Source organism: Centruroides sculpturatus, unplaced genomic scaffold, assembly GCF_000671375.1.
Source record: "Centruroides sculpturatus isolate CEXI.00-Female unplaced genomic scaffold, Cexi_2.0 scaffold738, whole genome shotgun sequence".
In the NCBI taxonomy this organism is placed as follows: domain Eukaryota; kingdom Metazoa; phylum Arthropoda; class Arachnida; order Scorpiones; family Buthidae; genus Centruroides; species Centruroides sculpturatus.
In genome coordinates this window covers 350,297-371,374 of record NW_019385164.1, presented here as the reverse complement: position 1 = coordinate 371,374, position 21,078 = coordinate 350,297, and the positions used below count along the sequence as shown (strand labels likewise).

Below are 21,078 nucleotides of genomic sequence, written 5' to 3'. Positions count from 1 at the left end.
GTTGAGTTTAAACGAGCAGCAGACCTACTAAAAACCATTTATTATTTAATGTCCATAAAAATTATATTTATATTAATGATGTCTCCAAAGTTCAGTGAATTTTTCGCAAAAAAAAATAATTTATCAGGAAGCACATGAGCGCCATTTGATGACAAGCTCCACGACGAAAACAAGCTTAAGCAATGGCGCCATCAAACGGTGCATACTTGTTAAGTAATCCTTCAATTTTTTGTTTATAGCATAGTTTATATGGATTATTCCCAAAAAATTATACATATTTTGGAAATGTTGAGTCAAATTAGTCTAGAATCGATTAATTTTATGGAAGAAACCTTTCAAACAGCCGTAGTCGTAAACTGCATATGTGCCGAGCTATGATTGGCTGGACTCGTAGAAAATGGATTCATAAAAACCGGTACGTATCTACCATGTTATAGGGGGGTCAACTGTATGTGAAAAAGAGTCTTAAGCTTAATTTTCAGTTTCTAAAATTCAAAATTGAACAGATCTAATTTCAATATTGTTCTTAATTCAATTTTTAAAATTTATCAAATTCATTTTGATAATTTAAAAAAAAAATTAGAGTTATCATCAAAATGTAATGGTATATCTATTTTTTATATTAAGTATCCATATTTTTTAATACTGATCTATACAGTAAACATTTTATAAAATAAATCTGATCTCCTCTACTTTTAAATATTTAAATAATAATAAAAAATTGAATAAGCAATAACTTACTCTTTCTTCATATTTTCATCGTGTATTTTACTACAAGGTCCTAAATCTGCTTTTGTATTTATAAAGAGTTCGTTAGGGCAAAATTTCACTAAAAAATGCTTGCATACCTGTAATAAAAACTATTTATTAGAATATTAATTTGAACTAAGTATTAAATTCTTGTTATCTTTCCAAAATATTCAGACGTTCTAACATATATAAGATAATTGGTTAATACTCTTATTTCCATAGAGAAGTGAAGAGTATTATATACCTAGGAGATTTTTATACAATATATTAAATATTTATAAAAAATATACTATATTTGTATAATAATATATTAAGTATTGGCATATCAACTGCACAGCTTCTATAGTTTTTTCCAAATTTATTTGAACAGCCAAATAATTTACAGAAGTTTAGAAATAAAATTAGCATGGATCAAATTTCAGCCTATAACATCTGCAATCTGAGCTTTTAAAATAAGTTATCATCATATATGCAAATATTTATATTACAGATTTGATGTTGATATTTTGTTGAATCAATGTATTTATTTAGTACAATAGAAGCCTTTTGTTATAGTCACTTTGAAACCTGTCTAAACTGATAATAGCAGCCTACTAATAAAATGGAGCATGCCTGAAAATGAATTTTGGGTCTCTAAACTGGCTCAAATCTGATCTTTTATTAAAAAACATATCTACTGAAATAGATGCAAAAACATTAAAAGATAGCAATACAATATTTGAAATACAATGGAGGACAAACTAAGGTTTAATTCAATCAACTCTCATAGATTCTATTATCAGCTGTGTTCACCAACTCAGCGTAAATCTGGAATAAGATTTAAACCAAGAGTTCAGTTAAAATCAATCTTCACTGTGCATTAATTCTTGATTTAACTTTCAAATCTTAATTGCAATTTAACTTGTTGCTACTGGTAAGTTAATTCTCAAATTTTAGATTAAAGTATGCATGTGCTATGTGAATTTCATAAAACAACAAACATTCTATTTTCACAATAACTTTGTTAAGCTCTGACAGTTGAAAATAAGTAATGATACTATGGTTGATAGATAAGCAATCAATTTATGTNTAAACAAAATAGCAGACAGTTTTATTATATTGCTGCTAGTGTACTTACTAGAGTCTTCCAGAAATACCAATGGTTTGCCCATACTTAATAAGCTAGAAATGAAGTGCAAGACATTTCTAAATTTTATTCAAGACCAACATGTGCAGTAAGCATTAGACAAACTGGTAAAAGTTGATGTCAATGATTATTTCATTCTAATCACGGATAAGTTTTTAAAAAAAATCATTACATGATAACATTTACACAGAGCAATGGCTTAATCTCCTATTTTTGGCCAAATTGTTTAATCTCTTGTTAATCATCAGAGGAACCTTCTACATCATTAAAAAACGGGACTTTATAATAAAAATTATCTTGTGTGGTTTCATGGTTATTTCTAAGTATAAACAACAGTGGAATTTACAGCGAAGTACTATCTCAAGAAAGTATGAAGCCACCATATTACAATTGTTTGTTTTATTAAGTTATGGCAATGCAACACTTGGGCAATCTGCCTAGGGGGATGCCTTCCAGGAGATCTTTTTAAGGGTAACTGGCCTTTATTCGGGCATTACAGACACGGAGAAAACCCAGAAAACACAACGTGGCCAGCCCATTCTATCAAGGCACGAACCCCACAAGCAAACTTCCAGTGTTCAGGGAATAGAACTGCTTGGCCATCAGTGGGCCCACTGTATTACAAACATCCAAAAAATTTTGAAAGGTTTGTCTTTTCAAAAAATATTGAAAGCTCTTCTCCATCAGTAATAAAATATTACTCAGGTATCCAGTGCAAACAAAAAATTAAGTTGCATTTTGTCTTTTAAAAGAAGGCAAGCTGCAATTGTTTAAATTCTAATTTTACACTATCAGCTTGTTGACTTGGTAAAAATGATACAAAAAATGAAAAACTCAAAATTATTTTTATGTTTGACAACACAATGCAATAGAAAATCTATGATATGATCAACAATATTTGCAAATCAACTTCTCAATAAAATTAGAAAAACTAAAATTTAGAAAAAATTAGTAGATGTCTCTTTACAGTTGACAAATCTAGATATTTTTAATTGAGTTGATGTCAATGATTATTTGTAAGTTTCAACGATATGATGCAAAGAACACTATTCAAAACAATTTATTTTGGAAAACACTAGAAACTAACACAACTGGGAATACTTTATTCAAAATGATTTATGCAATGTATGATACTGACTGGACAAAGTGCATTTCCATATACTCTGAAAACACCAAGGAACAACAGGATGTCAAAGTGGTCATTGCAAGATCAAAAAACAATATCAAATGCTACATGGATGCACCGTTTCCTATACTACCATATTACCTTACAAATCTATATTCTAATTGAATTCCATTTTGGACTATAATTATAGTTGTGAATTTCATGAAAGGAAAAAGCAATACAAACTCATATTTTTCAAACAATACATAAAGATACAAGTTTATAAAATTCTTTACCTTAAAGAGATTACACATTTCAAGAAATATATTGACAAAAGTTTTTGAATATAAAACAAAACTTCGAATGTATCTAAAAGATGAGAAATCTGAATATGTTGAATTATTTTGCAACTCTAACTTCTAAAACTAGTATATATTACTAATATTTTGATTACTTAAATATTTTAACACTAAAACACCCAGACTTTCTTTACCCTAGACCAGCGATTCCCAACCTGTGGTACGCGTACCCCTAGGGGTACGCGATAGGTTGTTTAGGGGTACAGAAAAAAGTTAGTTATTATGGCAGAAAAAATAATATATTATGTATCACAAACTAATAGTATTAAAAAATTATTAGGTAAAATATGTTCCTTGCAACAATCACAACTTTATTATACATTTTTTCGTTTACTTTTTTTTTANCAGTGTTTTTCAACCTTCTTGAATACGCGACCCCTTTACAAGTTAAAAAATTCTGGCGACCCCCAGGGCCATATTAAAACTATATCAGTGATTTTAAAAACTACATATTTAATTTTCTTTCTTTAAATATTGATAGAAAAACCAATTGTACTGTAAAATAAACAGGCACAGCCTTCTCACTGAAATTATAGTTTTTTTTATTGTAGTGTAGGACCCACAAACACTTGTCTTTTTTTTTTTTAATCCACAACCCCTCGTGTAAGGCTTTGCAACCCCTCTGGGGGTCGCGACCCACAGATTGAAAAAACTGCCCTAGACCATCCAAAGAGGACAATTTGTCCCCTACAGTTAAATCCAGTTCTCACATTTTATTTTGTAATAATTTGAAGTTTTTGAGTATTTCAAGTTTTGAAAATGGATTTATAAAAATAAATTGAATAAAAATTTTGTTTATTTTTAAACAATTTACATAATAATGACAAGTTTTGTATGTATACAAAATTCAGGCAAGCATTTTGTTTAATGACCATCTATTTTTTTTTTTTGTAATTTTCTAACAATTGTTATTTTCTTACATTTGTTTGAGAACATTGTCCTTTCTTTACTAGACAGTGCTGAAAAATGAAGATAAATTATTCTTCAACTACTTCAATGAGCTTCTGTATAAATTTTCTTCAAGCATAAATTGTATAAATATGCATATATTGAAACTAAATCTAGTTAGTATATTACAAAAAGAATTCAAAGGGCATTTTTAGACAATGTTTTGATATATAACATGACCTTATTATTTAGAATATCAGCACGATAAATTGTGTTTTTATAATATAATAAGGTTCAGGTGTTCTGTTTTCACAAATCTCTTTAGTTACTGCAGGATTAAAGAAAACAAAGATACATATTCTTTTTTTGGCTTGATAAATATTGATTGTTATGTCATAAACTGTTGTTTGGTGCAATATATTGATCATCATCATCAACTTTTGTATCAAAATTTGTCACACAGAAAATCTTATGTCCTGAATGCTTAGTGCCTCTGTGAGAAACATTATGATTCCAAACTCAATCATGCTTTGCCCATGAAGTATATTTTTTGACTAGAAAAGACTGTGTTAGTAATGTCACAATTATTTTCTAAGTAACTAGAAGTCTCATAAATTCCAGACTTATTTATCAGATCATCAGGTACAAAAAAATAATCAAAATCATTGTTGTCATAATCAATTCTCCACTATCTGAATCATTGTTAGGAACATTCTGTAATTCTTTTATAATTTGTTCACTTATAATGTGAGTGTGAGAACCTGGACTTTAACAAAAAATCGTTTTTCGATTTCATCATTTTTACGAGGGTAGGCTGAAAAGTAATGCACACATGCTTGTATAGCGCGAATGAAATGATTTTCAGAAGTGCACCAGGTGGCATATGGAAGCAACACTCCCCCTCTATGCGTATGTGCAGTTTGAGGTTGTTGCGTTCATTCAGTATATTTTGAGAAGCGGAAATATGGAGACGTGTTCTAGTGCTATGTCAATGTGAGTTAAACAGCATGCTGTTATCCAATTTTTAACTGCTGAAAAAGTGACTCCTCCTGAGATTCATCGTCACTAAAAGACTGTTTATAATGACAATGCTGTTGATAGGTTGACTGTAAATCGATGGATAATAAAATTTCGTGGTCGCGAGCCTGGAAAAGCCATAATTGTTGATGAAACACGCAGCAGACGTCCGATCACTGCTACACACAATTACCGTTGCCCCTCGTTGCAATGTTTAATTCTTTTCAGTACATATGGACTCTAAAACACCTCCAATGTTCAGTTTGTCATGTTAGAGGCAGCCTGGTGCCAATAATTTCGCAGCATTACAACGCTCGTCCACACACCTCGCGCGCAACTGGAGAGGCTCTGCGAAATGTGAAGTTTGAACCGATTCCACACCCTCCTTATTCCCCTGATCTTGCGCCTTGCGATTTTTATTATTTTCCTCTACTCAAGAGAGACCTTAAGGGTGATCATTATACCTCGGACAATGAGGTGAAGGCAGCTGTCAAGTCCTGTATTCGAGAAAAGTTGGAAGAATTTTTCAGTGATGGTATGAAAAAACTTGTTACACATTGGGAGAAATGTTTCAGCATTAACGGTGACTATGTTAAAAAATAAATACATGATTTTGAAGCTTAAAAATTGTACTTTAATGTACTTTTTTCCCAATCTTGCTATTTGTTTTTGTTCGTATTCTACAAGCATGTGTGCATTACTTTTCAGCCTACCCATGTATTTTGGATATAACGTTATTGATTATTCGTTACTACTTGAGAACTTAGTTTGCATGTTCTTGATGGTAAAAGTGATGCTTTCCCATGATCCTTTGACCTCCCAGTCATGCGCTATTGTTTTAATATCAGAACTGACAGCTGAATGGGGCAGTCACCGCCCATTCCTCCCTGACTCAACAAGTTGTCACCCATTCCTCAACCAACATAGAACTCTGTGCCTCTGAATATGGATTACCATCATCTCCAAATACAGAATAGTCTCAATCACAACAGGAGTACACCACCATATCTCAAATTTCCCAACCTGCTGACCTTCTCCAGTGATAAATCAAGTAACAGACAGTCTGACCCATCACCTTCATTCGTTCTTTTAGAGGATCTCACCAAATCCCAGGTATTTATGCCAATATGCAATTTATTGCAAACTCTCTTGTGACCACTTATGTTATATAGATCCATTAATTTAATATATTACAAAGTTTGTATCATGTACTGCTTTTCTTTGAAAATAAATAGTTATTAGTTGTTAACCTGGCATCTGAGTGGTTCACTTCCAATGCGCCATTTCTTCAACCTATTCCACACAACTTGCCATCTCTCAGATCTCCTCGATCCCAAAACTGATCTCCTGCACATGCAACCACTCACATTACTTCACAATAACAACACTGAGATTAAACAAAAACAACCCTAGTTGATCTGCAGTGTCTGCTATCCTAATGTAGCCATAGCCAAAGCAATGTCAACCCTTCGGTCAAGTGGTGTGGAAGCATGGGGGGATTCATGCGTTATCACATGAGCTTTCATAAACTTCTAAGCCACTAAATGAATACTGAAATCTGGCCATATTTACAAAAATGATCACACAAAAGCAAACAAATAAATACAAAGACCAAAACAAAGGATGTAAATGAAAACTGGACCTTAATCCAAGCAATACGAATACACATAGAGGAAAGAAAAATAAATAGAACAAAATAATAGTGTGGTCAGAGTAGCAGATTTGAAATTACAGTATTTATTTTACAAAAAATAAAACACATACAAATGAAAAAAAAAAAAAAAAACAATACTCAAATTAAGACATAACTAAGCTATAAAAAAATATTGTTTTGTTTAGATTAACCAACTTTTATACAGGGGACAAATTGTCCACTCTGGGTGTTCATGTTAAACCAGGGGTGTCCAACCCGCGGCCCAAGGCAAGTTCCAATGCGGCCCAATAAACATGTAAGCAAAACAGACAAATGTTTTAATTTTTTAATTATTTATTTATTTCAATGGCGTCCAACCTTTTTGTTTCTCTGGGCCGCATTGGAAGAAGTCAAGGAGATTTGGGCCACAAGTTTATATAATATTCTCAAAAAACTCAAAAAAAAAAGTTTCACAAAGCTGCAAACCTTTATTTATATTTTATTTTTGAGCGGAAAGGAAATATTTTCAAATACTTGGAGATGTGTGAATGAGGAAGGATTACTAAATAAAGCTGGAGTTATGACTCAAAGAATTATAGACCCAAATTTGGGAAAAGGAAGGAAAGGTGAGAAAGGACAAAAGATAAAAAATAGTGAGAAAGGGTAAATAGATCTTTTGTTATGCAAATATTGACCCTTAATTTTCCAACCTTTCTCACTTCTTTATCTTTTGTCCTTTCCCCCTCATTTGGGTCTACAATCCTTTGAATCACAACTCCAGCTTTATTTAGAAAAATAAATGAATTTATATATATTCTAAGTAACAATTGAAAGTGTCTATAGAAGTAATTTTTTTTAAAATATCCTTTTTCGTGATAAAGTTTTAATATTTATTATTATAATCTAGACATGTTAATCCTTAAATATACTTGTATATTGGGCTACAAGTATATATTATATAAACTTGTGGCCCAAATCTCCTTGACTTCTTCCAATGCGGCCCAGAGAAACAAAAAGGTTGGACACCCCTGTGTTAAACAATTCTTCATTGTATGATTCATTGATATGACATCAATGAATCACTACTAATTTATGGATGGGATTAAGTAATATATAGTATAAGTTACCAACCATAATATAAATAATTTACAAAGTCATAATGTTAATATCACAGAAGGAATAAAATTAAGGATTTTCTAACAAAAATTATCTTTTTGTTAACTATACTGAAAGAAAATAAATTCGATTCGTTTCTTTATATTTAACAAATTATATATGCAATATCTATAGATGCCACTGTCAATGTTTTACAGATATTTTTGGAGATGCAAATAGTTTACAAAATTAAAAAGAACAATTACTTGAATATTTTTCAGAAGGAACTCAAATCTGTTGAAAATACCTACTGATGGGATGTTAAAAGTCATATATTTTTTATAGCGATTACATCAGTTTTGGTTTAAACAGAAAAAGAATGTTCAAATTACGAATAAAGCTTTAAAATTATGACGCCCTTGCAACACAATATTCATGTAAATTAACTTTCTCTTCTATGGTCACAAATGAAACAATACAGAAATAGACTTCACCTTGAAAATGATCTCCTGTGTAAAATACAGAGTCAAGATTTGAGAGATTGATGAATGAAAAATAGTCACATGCATGTCAATAATATTGTTTTTTTTTTTTTTGTGAATTACTATAATTTCATGTGGATAACCAATCTGTATTTGAAAGATAATTTGAAAGGAGATGCAGGTTGTGCAATGATAGGTTACATGCTGATTTTAAATTCCAATCGTGAGTTAAAATAAAAGAACATTAATTAATGGCTCATCAAATATTAAAATCATTGATTCACAACAAAATCATAAAAATAATTGATGATGCATTAACAAATTAAAATATTAAAACAAGCAAAACTTGTAACAAAATCCTGTTTAAAAGGTTACAACATTTTAAACAAAATCAAACAGAAAGAATTTCAATATCAATAATAAAATCATAATATATATTATGATTTTATAATATACTGTATTAAAATATCATAATACAAATAATATTTTCTGTTTAATTTTTTCCAAGTTTATTTTATTACTACTACTAGACAAAGGAAATTAGTAGTTAAATTAAAATATTAATTGTATTTATACTTCTCAAAAATGAAATTGCAAAATCACAAAGGAATGTGCATAGCCAAATGCAAATTGCAGGACTGGTATAGATGACAGATATGCAAATTATTAAGTTTGCCTATACACTGGGTCATATAGTACCCACACTTTCAGGCTATGAAGATCTGCAGCCAACTTGGGCCATAAATGCTATCAGAATCATAGAAAATGCTTCAGAGATGACACCGAGCTGAATACCACCAGTTAACATCTAAGGAATGAGACTATCCTGAAGCTGCATGACCTCCATTGCATCCAGTTACCACATGTGTTGGGCATGAGTATCATCCAGCAATGTGGCATGACAGACAGAGGAATCATGCCAAAAAAGGAGTGAATCACACCAGCACATAACAGAGCATACAGACTGGCAGATTTGCCAAACAGCCCATCAGGACCAGTTTTCCATGGCATGTGATATCCAAAGCCACTTGTTGCCATCAATGGATGCATCAGTGTCCACCTGAACCATTCACAACAGGTTAGATGAAGTCAGGCTGCCATTAACCACTTGACACAAGGCTGCACGCCTGGCATGGTGTTGTCGTCATCACAACTGGACCACTTAATGGCATAAGCAACAATGTTAAATTTTGTCCCAAACCTTAGTGTCACCTTAAAAATACTACCAATCATACCAATAACTGTAGCTAGTGGGAGAAAGAAGTTTCTCTAAATAAAAATTAATTTAAACTTTTTATATTCCACTACCACACAAAATCATCTTAATAGTTTGGCCATTTTGGCGCTTACTCATGAAACTGCCGATCAAGTAAACTTAAAAAAGTTAATAAAAAAAGTTTCTTTTGATTTTAGTATAGTTGATGTNCCAAAACAAATAATTTATATATATATATAAATTATTTTATTTGGGTATATATATATAATACCAATATGTACTGTACATTTTGGGTTCATCAATACCCTTCAATAGTTGGGTTTTTGTTTTTCTCTTTTAATAGAGGGGGAAGGTGATTTTAACTTTTCCTTATGATATTTTCGATGATAAATTCAATATCTGTTTTTAATATTTTAATTTCTTTCTATAGTCTACTTTCTGTACTGTGGGATGTAAGCATTCTTTATCTAATAATAATATTATTATTATTATTATTACTGATGTACAGTACGTATTGGTTTAATAAAGAAATCTATTAGTCAACTTTCAAATGTAGTTTGATAAATCCTTTTGAAATAGCAAATTAATAACTATTCAGGTCCACCAGTGGTCAAGTGGTTCTGTACTCTGAACACTGTGAGTTCCGTCGTGGGTTGCGCCTGGCCACGTGGAGTTTTCCGCGTTTTCTCCACGTCTGTAACGCCTGAAAGGGGCAAGTTACCCTTAACCTTAAAAAAGACCTCACGGAAGGCATCCCCCTAGGCAGATCGCCCAAATGTTGCGTTGCCATAAGTTAACAAAACAAACGATAACTACTTAGTATTAAGAATAGTATATAGGAAAATTAATTGTTATAGTCCGTCTTGGTATGACAGTCGGATGGCCGAACGGTCAAGGTGGCAGCATACCGCTCTGGGGAACCCGAAATCAAATTCGGACGGTTCGAAAACCCCAAGAATTTTTTTGGAGGTGGTGAAGCTGCATGACCTCCATTGCATCCAGTTACCACATGTGTTGGGCATGAGTATCATCCAGCAATGTGGCATGACAGACAGAGGAATCATGCCAAAAAAGGAGTGAATCACACCAGCACATAACAGAGCATACAGACTGGCAGATTTGCCAAACAGCCCATCAGGACCAGTTTTCCATGGCATGTGATATCCAAAGCCACTTGTTGCCATCAATGGATGCATCAGTGTCCACCTGAACCATTCACAACAGGTTAGATGAAGTCAGGCTGCCATTAACCACTTGACACAAGGCTGCACGCCTGGCATGGTGTTGTCGTCATCACAACTGGACCACTTAATGGCATAAGCAACAATGTTAAATTTTGTCCCAAACCTTAGTGTCACCTTAAAAATACTACCAATCATACCAATAACTGTAGCTAGTGGGAGAAAGAAGTTTCTCTAAATAAAAATTAATTTAAACTTTTTATATTCCACTACCACACAAAATCATCTTAATAGTTTGGCCATTTTGGCGCTTACTCATGAAACTGCCGATCAAGTAAACTTAAAAAAGTTAATAAAAAAAGTTTCTTTTGATTTTAGTATAGTTGATGTACTTTTGTTTAGTTTTTATAGGATATAGGATTTTTGTTTGATCGTACAATAATACATTTTTGTATTATCATTAAAAATGTATCTAGTTAACAATTCGTAACTAGGTACAGGTACATTTTAATTTTTACTGTTTTGTACTACTTGATTGTTAATTTTATATTACATGTTTCTCCCTAAATAAATGTAAGGGGCGGCAATTTGTCTTTTTGTCATGGGGTTTGTGCCTTGTCAGGATGAGCAGACCACTTGGAGTTTTCTGGGTTTTCTCCATGTCTGTAATGCCTGAATAGTTAGTTACCCTTAAAAAGACCTCCCAGAAGGCATCCCCATAGGCAGATTACCCAAGTGTTGCATTGCCATAAGTTAACAAAACAAACAAACACTTTGATGTCACTTCCATCTATAGAAATCTAGAAACGTAACTTGCATCAGCCACAAGACATCTCTGACATTTCCTGAGAACACTCTTCTAACAAAAAACTTCATTCTTTCAGACTGAACTTTGGAGACACCATGTGTTAAGTTCAGGGTAACATGTGTGAGACATGTGTCAGGTGTGTGGATGTCGGCAGGTGGTGATGGACAGTCCACAGCTTGATCACACATGTCGGGTGGGTGAGGTGATGGTGTCCCCGGGAGTGTGGGGGAGATTGTCCCGCCTAGTTAGGGGTGTGTAGAGTGAGAGAGTGTGTGTACTGACCAGGGAGCTAAAAAAAGTGAGTAGCTGTGTGGCTGGTCCAGTATTGTAACTATCAAAAAATGGTGGAGTGCCAGAGAGTCACTCGCTGATTTGGAGATATTAAAGTGATTTTTTGTGTTGTTGTTGTTGGAAAGGAAGCATGTACTGTGTTCTTTAAGACTGTCTAAACGAAAACATTCTACACCACCATCATCACAACATTTGTATACAACACTATGTAATAGAGCAGTGATGCCATATTTCCTAATATGTGATTCATCTCTTTTTGGATTCTGAACAGTCTGTGGACCACAGTTTGATAAACAGTAGTCCACAAACTTTTATTGATTAAACAGAAACCAAAACTATTAATTAATCAATGAAACTTGATTCATAGTCCTGGTCTCTGTTTAATACAAATAGTTAGAGATATGATAAAAGTCACTAGTCTTATGATTATAAACCTGTTGTAAAGTTATATCCATTTCATTTTAACATTTTTAGTTAATTTTTAAGAAATAATTATTTTCACTAGCAAGACATTTTATTGTGTCACTTTGTTGTTCCACATAATCAGAAAAAAAATTTACTAACAACTTTGTTTTACAATGTAATGTACAACAAATGTATTATAGTTATTTACTTTCAAAAAGTACTGGTTTGTGAACATAAGAACTCTGAATAGCACAGCTCCGACACACATTACATCTGTTGTTTTAAATAAAACATTTTATTTTCAAACAGAAGTCTTATATATACAGGGTGTATCAGAATGACATTTTAAAAATTTGGGGGATTGTAGAGGATGAAATTTTGAACGTTTTGATATAAGGAACCCATAGCCAGAAATTTGAACTAAAGTGTCTACAGCGGTAGGAAGTGCTTGACTGCCCTTCACTTTGTAGCTACCCTTCCGTCCATTGACGTCATGTTATTGTTCTTGACTTCTTCCTCTGAGGTTATGTAAAGTCCCTTGTGTATGCAACACCTGTAGGAACAGTTTTTGTATATCCAAACACAGTAAGATCTCTGTAAGTTGCCATGCTCCCCTCTGATGGTATGAAATGCTGTAAAATGTGCATTTTTACAGCATTTCATACCATCAGAGGGGAGCATGGTATCTTACAGAGAGTCGGATAAAACAATGGTTCATCGTTGCACATTATGTAACAAAGCTGGTGGTCGTCAAATTGAACATTTACTCTAAAGCAGAGCAGGCACTGATTCGATGTACAGTTTGATTGTACTCTACTATTTTGTCAATAAAACTTGTCATAAATACTGTATTCTGCTGTTTCATTCAGCACACCGAGTGCAAAGTGCTGTAGAAACTTTATATCACATTTCCGACTATGGGTTCCTTATATCAAAAACGTTCAAAATTTCATCCTCTACAATCCCCCAAATTTTTAAAACATCATTCTGATACACCTTGTATATATGTATAATTGCTATATAACGTTAGTTCAAATTTTAAAATAAAATGATTAGTTATAAAAAACATATACATATAAATTTTTGGAAATTTAGATAACAACTGTAACAAATAAAAATTTAGATAACAAAAATAACAAATAACACAATTATAAATGTTTAATCTGAACTTTAAAGTAATTCCATAATTTATTATTTTATTTTTCTTTATTATTAAAAATTAACCTTGAAAAATAAATTGTCCTTGTAAAATCTTAACTCAGTGAGTTTTGTTATAGAATATTATGATATGACCAGAAATATAACTAATGCATTATTTATCACACTGTGGTCTGCAGATTTTTCAGTCCTTTTGGACTCTGAAGAAATCCACAAGAGAGATGAATCATGTGTCAGGAAATATGGCATCACTGCTTTATTATGTAATGCCTCAAAATTTTACCCTCAAAAGAATGGCGTCTTTTGTGAGAAGAAAGTTCTCAGGAAATACTTCAGAGTTGTGACATGACTGAGGCACGTGACATTTCTAAACAATCACTGTCACACTACATGATCTTGCTACAGGTTGGACAGCACACATTTTGTACGCTGTCCATCCTGCTGCTCCATGATGAAAACAAGTTTAAGCAATGACATCTTGAATGATGCACACTCAGTAAGTAGTCTTACAATTTTCTTGTTTATAGCACTTTTTATATGAGTTACCCCAAAACATTCTACATATTTTAGAAATGGCTATCAAACATGTCTCTTTTAAAAAAGAAATTTAAAAAAAAATGTATAATAGTCAACTTCTTTAGTTTTACCAAACTTTTCATATATAATCAAAAATTAATGTTGCTCATATTTTGTTATAAGAATGTAACAAAATACGAGGATAGAACATCTAATTCAATAACCCAAAAACCAGCAAAATTGTCACTCTGTTAAGCAAACGTTATCATTCACTTTCAAGGGACATCTTCATGCTAAAGATCAAAATATAACTGTGCAATTTTTGAATGATTTGGTTTGTACGTCATCGCCTGCTGATCAGCGGAGACGATTCAAATCACATACAAAAGGAGAGCATGATTTTCGAACGATCCAATTCAGATACTTAGGTGCCTGGCAATCGATGAAGACAGTCCCCATATGAATTTGTGTAAATGCCAGTGTTAAAGCTCGCAAAGTTGTGCTCTCTTAGATTCCTATCCAAGCACAACTTTACTATCTCAAACTGTTGGAGATATACAAGGCAGTTTCAAATAAAAAGGCCATCAACTTAAAAGACGACGACACTTTCCCTAATGTGTGGAAAGTATTCCTCCACTCTCCTTAAACACTCACACACATTCCCACAGGGACAGTCACCGATCGGCAGGCACCCAAATATCCAAAATTGTTCGAAAACCACACTTATCTTTTGTACATTGTTCGAATCATCTCCACCAATTGGCAGGCAACAACGCACACAAACCAGATCACTTGAAAATTGTGCAGTTATATCAGTTGCGTTCGGCAGACTCGACAGTTCCGGAGCCGTCGAGTATTTTTATGCCAAATGCCCTCTACAGTAGCACTCTTTCAGAACACGTTTGGTGTTTTGATGTCACATTTGGCAGCATCTTTCATTTACGCTATCTATCGCTACCCAAAACCAACCGAGGCTTTTTGTTTCAACGCAACATCACTTATCATTCAGCAGATCCAGGTTGCTACATAACAGCTACCGATTTGCTCAGTCACAACTGTAGAGTCATTCATTTTGATCTTTAGCCCAAAGACGTCCTCCAAAAGCAGACGAAAACGTTCGCTCGACAAGCTAGTGATAATTTTGCCATTTTTTAGATTATCGAGTTTTAGACGTTCTTTGCACTCTAACAAGCATTCGGCAGTCGTCCACTAAAATACGAGGAATATTAATTTTACTACTTCATACACAAATTACAAAACAAAAAACTAAATAATTTTCACATAACAATTTATACAATCCAGACAGGAATATTTGAAAAAAATTCATCACTATTTTCTCCAAATCATATTTTTCAATGGAGAATATAGATCATCATCATAATACGAAGAAAAATGTAATCTGTCATATAAAAACAAATCGAATAACATTTATATTGGTCAAATATGGATTAGTGGAGAACGTATCAATCAATCTGTAACAAAAAAGATATGGAAATTAAAAACTGGATTTCACTCATTACTTAAGCCTAACCTCAGGATCTTCCCAATTGGATCCTTTCTTCTCTGTCGGTGCCAAATCTCTGTTACGACCCATTAGCTCATCCAATAAAGCTTTTGCCGATGCTAATGCCATGTTTTCTTTTTTGAAAACGAATCAGTTTTCAATCGTAAAATTAAAAATTTTTCTTCCCTTTCTTCTTACATGAACATCTACCGATCACAAAACAAAACGATGGAATATACTTCTCCCTCTGGTGTTAGCAAAATGACGGAGGAATATTATTTTTAATAATAATATTTATTTTAACGATAAAATTATATTTTACAGTATATATACTGTATTGAGTTACTAAAAAAGTTAATTGTTCGTATATATAATTATAATTATTTTCTAATTAATAATTTTATATTGGTTTAAAATGAAAGTTTTCAGATCTTTTAAACCTCAATCTACGAAAAATGCTTCGTATATAAATAGAATCGAAATTAATAATTTGTAAAGCGGAGAAAACAAGAATATTAAACTCATTTGTTCTAATTTTTTATGGAAACAAATTTTTAATTAATGTATATATCGATGGTCTAGGCCAGTCGCGAGCAAACCGCGGCCCGCGAGATCCTTATATGCTGCCCCTGCAATCTATGGCGGCTCGCCAGAAACTAAACTTAATTCGCTTGAGGTTCTCAGTCGGTAAAATTGCTTATCACTGATCTAGACTACAGACTCTAGAATAAAAACCTCATTAAATCACTGATTTCTAGCCCTTATATCCAGTGGCACGTTATGGCATCGTGGGAGCCAGGTAAATTTGAATTACAGGTCCCACATATAGTGTTGGCTTCATATATCTTTCTTCGGGGGAATTTTTTCGAAAAAATATTTTCTTATCAAAGATTGGTTTGGGACTCCTTGTTAGTGGGGCCCCAAGCAATTGCCCTTTTTGCACGTAGGATAAAGCGCCATTGCGCAAGTTTAACTCTTAAAACTTAAAAATACACTTGCTTTAACACCGAAAATTTATTAAGGTCAATGGTTTTAATTCATAATCGATAAAACGTGTTCAAAGCCAAAAATTTTTATTGTATTTTTTCACTTTCCCGGAATGTTGAAAATTTGGCGTTACAAGTTTTTCACTGTAGAAAGTCTAGAACTTTTGACTATCGACCACTTTAAGGATTCCTCATTCTCTTATCGATTAAAAAAGTCGATAAGAGAATTAGGAATCCTTAAAGTAGTCGATAGTCAAAAGTTTTCTTTGGCAACCGGATGGCCGTTAGGTAAAGCTTACTACTCTGGAGGACCCAGATCAAATTCGGACGGTTCGAAAACCCCAAGAATTTTTTTGGAGGTGGTCTTTTCCGATATTGTCAGGCCCCATTCCTTCACACCCAACCGTTTTATTGTGAGCCTAGTCGAATCCATAACAGGCTTACTAAAAAAAAGGTCCTCTTAGTGCCCACAGGTCAAAAAGACTCGACGGTCGGATGGCCGAGCGGTCAAGGTGGCAGCCTACCGCTCTGGGGGACCCGGGATCGAATCCGGACGGATCAAAAAATATCCAGGAATTTTGCGGGGGTGATCCGTTCGGACATGTTGGGCCCCGTCCCTCATCATCCGGTCGCCCCATTGTAGGCCTGGCCGAACCCATAATGGGCCTGCTTTAAGAGGCCCTCTTAGTGCCCACAGAGCGGAAAGAGTAAAAAAAAAAAGGGGTCAGAAAGACTTAATATAAAGACCTCCTCTTCTTTTCTAATTTAATTACAGTAGAGCGTCGTTTATCCGAATCAATTGGGGACTGGGGTTGTTCGGATAACCGATTATGTACGAAAAAATATATTAACCTATCCCATGTTGAAATTTTTCTCCGTTGCGTGTCGCTTCGTGTTGAATTTTCGTCAATATTAAGTTTAACGAAAACTTTTTAAAATAATAATCGTGGCTATTGTATCGTTAAAAATTATTATTTTTTTATTTTTTACAAACAAAATAAATATATTGAAAAATACAAAAACCAAAAAATATATACTTTAGAAGTTGATCTAGTATCAAAAACGTTCGATTCGGCATTACACACAGTCTTCAGTACAGTGGCTAGAAAATATAGTGTCGAAAGCGCTTATATTCCTCCATTATAACCGTTCGGTCCATACATCGAGGTTAGTGACGTCACAGACAAGGTGGCGCTGATGTCAATCGTAGTGCTACTTTCGCTTTGGCTACGTGATATCCTTTCTTACAAGAACATCGAAAGCGATTAAATTTGTGCTTGTAAAGTGAATAAATCCTTAGGAAATGGCTGAACAGAAACTTTACTGACTTGTGTATTTCTAATTTATAGATATTACTCTACTGTAATTTTTAATTCTTTTATTTTTGTCGAAAAGGGTGAGAAATCTACATGCATATTAATCTGTAATTTTTTAAGAGAGATTTTTCAAATATAAAGTGTATATGCATGGGTACTTGGCAGTAGACTAATAATCGTTTATTTGTACATACTTAATTTTGTAATTTTATATTGGGACAATAAAGTAACATTCTGCCTTTATATTTTATATACTGTGTAGAATTTAATTGTAATTTTAATATTGCTTTATACTATGTCACATAATACTGTGAACAGTATACAGTATTATGTAACTGATGGCATTTGCTTAATAAATTCTATTTTAGGCCCTCACAGTGGAAGAGGTTCACAAAGCCATATAAAACTTACATTTTATTATTAAAAATATGATAAATTCTGTATTTTTTTAGTAAATATGAATAAACCTTGTTGTTAATAAGGTAATAACAAGAGTAGATTACTCTTGTACTCTAAATAATACTTGTTTGTACAGCACTCAACAGCTGTAATGTAAAAATAGACAATACAGTGTAGGCTATTTGATTTAATAAGAATCTTAATTAGCTTTAATAAAATGAATTCCTTCATAAATGTTAATAAAGTAATACTATATAATAATTGATTGCTAGTGATATGATTTATTATCGATCTAAATTCTTTTACTTGGCTACAGCACATTTACTATGCTTAAAAATCCTACTTAAAACCAATATAAGCATAGGATGATACAGCCAGTGTAGCACAACGATTGACAGCAGCGCCTCTTGCGGCAACCTCCAATATAGGGACAGAAAATAAGCTCGATTTCGACACTATATTTTCTAGCCACTGTAGTCCTCAGAAAAACATCACACAAAAGTGCCAGTGCTGCCAGCTAAAACACACACCAACAAAAAAAAATATAGGAGTAGCCCAAGATATAGCCAAAGATTGCAGCGCCGCAGCACTAGCGAAAATTTAAATTTGCCGACTGGAATGCTATCGGATAACGGACTTTCGGATAAACGACGCTCTACTGTAATAAATAAATCTAATGAGCCAGCATTAACACACATACTGTTTTCATAAAAAGATCTATTTACAGTATGCAAATTTATAATATCCTGAACTGACATATACCAGTATACAACCCATTTGATTAATTTTTAATGAACCATTTGCAATCGACCCCCGACTAATTTTTGATTCCAAAAATGTGTTATCGACCACTTTGGGCTCTCCTGGTCTAGACACGTTTCTGTAAATAAGTCCTTACTTGTTTATGAAAACTTATTCGTCATATTTGCTAAGAAATAAAATACAATTTAATTTTGAAAAACAATTTAATGCCATTCAAAAACGGAATATAAACTATAATACAGTAGTATAAACTATCAAATGGGACATTCCAATTTTCAACGCGAGTGTTGAGTGTTGAANACTACCACACAAAATCATCTTAATAGTTTGGCCATTTTGGCGCTTACTCATGAAACTGCCGATCAAGTAAACTTAAAAAAGTTAATAAAAAAAGTTTCTTTTGATTTTAGTATAGTTGATGTACTTTTGTTTAGTTTTTATAGGATATAGGATTTTTGTTTGATCGTACAATAATACATTTTTGTATTATCATTAAAAATGTATCTAGTTAACAATTCGTAACTAGGTACAGGTACATTTTAATTTTTACTGTTTTGTACTACTTGATTGTTAATTTTATATTACATGTTTCTCCCTAAATAAATGTAAGGGGCGGCAATTTGTCTTTTTGTCATGGGGTTTGTGCCTTGTCAGGATGAGCAGACCACTTGGAGTTTTCTGGGTTTTCTCCATGTCTGTAATGCCTGAATAGTTAGTTACCCTTAAAAAGACCTCCCAGAAGGCATCCCCATAGGCAGATTACCCAAGTGTTGCATTGCCATAAGTTAACAAAACAAACAAACACTTTGATGTCACTTCCATCTATAGAAATCTAGAAACGTAACTTGCATCAGCCACAAGACATCTCTGACATTTCCTGAGAACACTCTTCTAACAAAAAACTTCATTCTTTCAGACTGAACTTTGGAGACACCATGTGTTAAGTTCAGGGTAACATGTGTGAGACATGTGTCAGGTGTGTGGATGTCGGCAGGTGGTGATGGACAGTCCACAGCTTGGTCACACATGTCGGGTGGGTGAGGTGATGGTGTCCCCGGGAGTGTGGGGGAGATTGTCCCGCCTAGTTAGGGGTGTGTAGAGTGAGAGAGTGTGTGTACTGACCAGGGAGCTAAAAAAAGTGAGTAGCTGTGTGGCTGGTCCAGTATTGTAACTATCAAAAAATGGTGGAGTGCCAGAGAGTCACTCGCTGATTTGGAGATATTAAAGTGATTTTTTGTGTTGTTGTTGTTGGAAAGGAAGCATGTACTGTGTTCTTTAAGACTGTCTAAACGAAAACATTCTACACCACCATCATCACAACATTTGTATACAACACTATGTAATAGAGCAGTGATGCCATATTTCCTAATATGTGATTCATCTCTTTTTGGATTCCGAACAGTCTGTGGACCACAGTTTGATAAACAGTGGTCCACAAACTTTTATTGATTAAACAGAAACCAAAACTATTAATTAATCAATGAAACTTGATTCATAGTCCTGGTCTCTGTTTAATACAAATAGTTAGAGATATGATAAAAGTCACTAGTCTTATGATTATAAACCTGTTGTAAAGTTATATCCATTTCATTTTAACATTTTTAGTTAATTTTTAAGAAATAATTATTTTCACTAGCAAGACATTTTATTGTGTCACTTTGTTGTTCCACATAATCAGAAAAAAAATTTACTAACAACTTTGTTTTACAATGTAATGTACAACAAATGTATTATAGTTATTTACTTTCAAAAAGTACTGGTTTGTGAACATAAGAACTCTGAATAGCACAGCTCCGACACACATTACATCTGTTGTTTTAAATAAAACATTTTATTTTCAAACAGAAGTCTTATATATACAGGGTGTATCAGAATGACATTTTAAAAATTTGGGGGATTGTAGAGGATGAAATTTTGAACGTTTTGATATAAGGAACCCATAGCTGGAAATTTGAACTAAAGTGTCTACAGCGGTAGGAAGTGCTTGACTGCCCTTCACTTTGTAGCTACCCTTCCGTCCATTGACGTCATGTTATTGTTCTTGACTTTTTCCTCTGAGGTTATGTAAAGTCCCTTGTGTA

At 33.2% G+C, this 21,078-nt stretch overlaps 1 long non-coding RNA gene across 1 annotated transcript; it reads right to left on the bottom strand.

Annotated features, from left to right (window-relative positions):
* Positions 1 to 741: 741 nt before the first annotated feature.
* LOC111635653 lies at positions 742 to 15,774 on the bottom strand. The gene is made up of 2 exons (XR_002758415.1): positions 15,562 to 15,774; positions 742 to 848 (listed from the first exon to the last, which is right to left on the bottom strand). It is a non-coding gene; the product is annotated as an uncharacterized LOC111635653 (long non-coding RNA).
* Between the last annotated feature and the right edge of the window lie 5,304 nt (positions 15,775 to 21,078).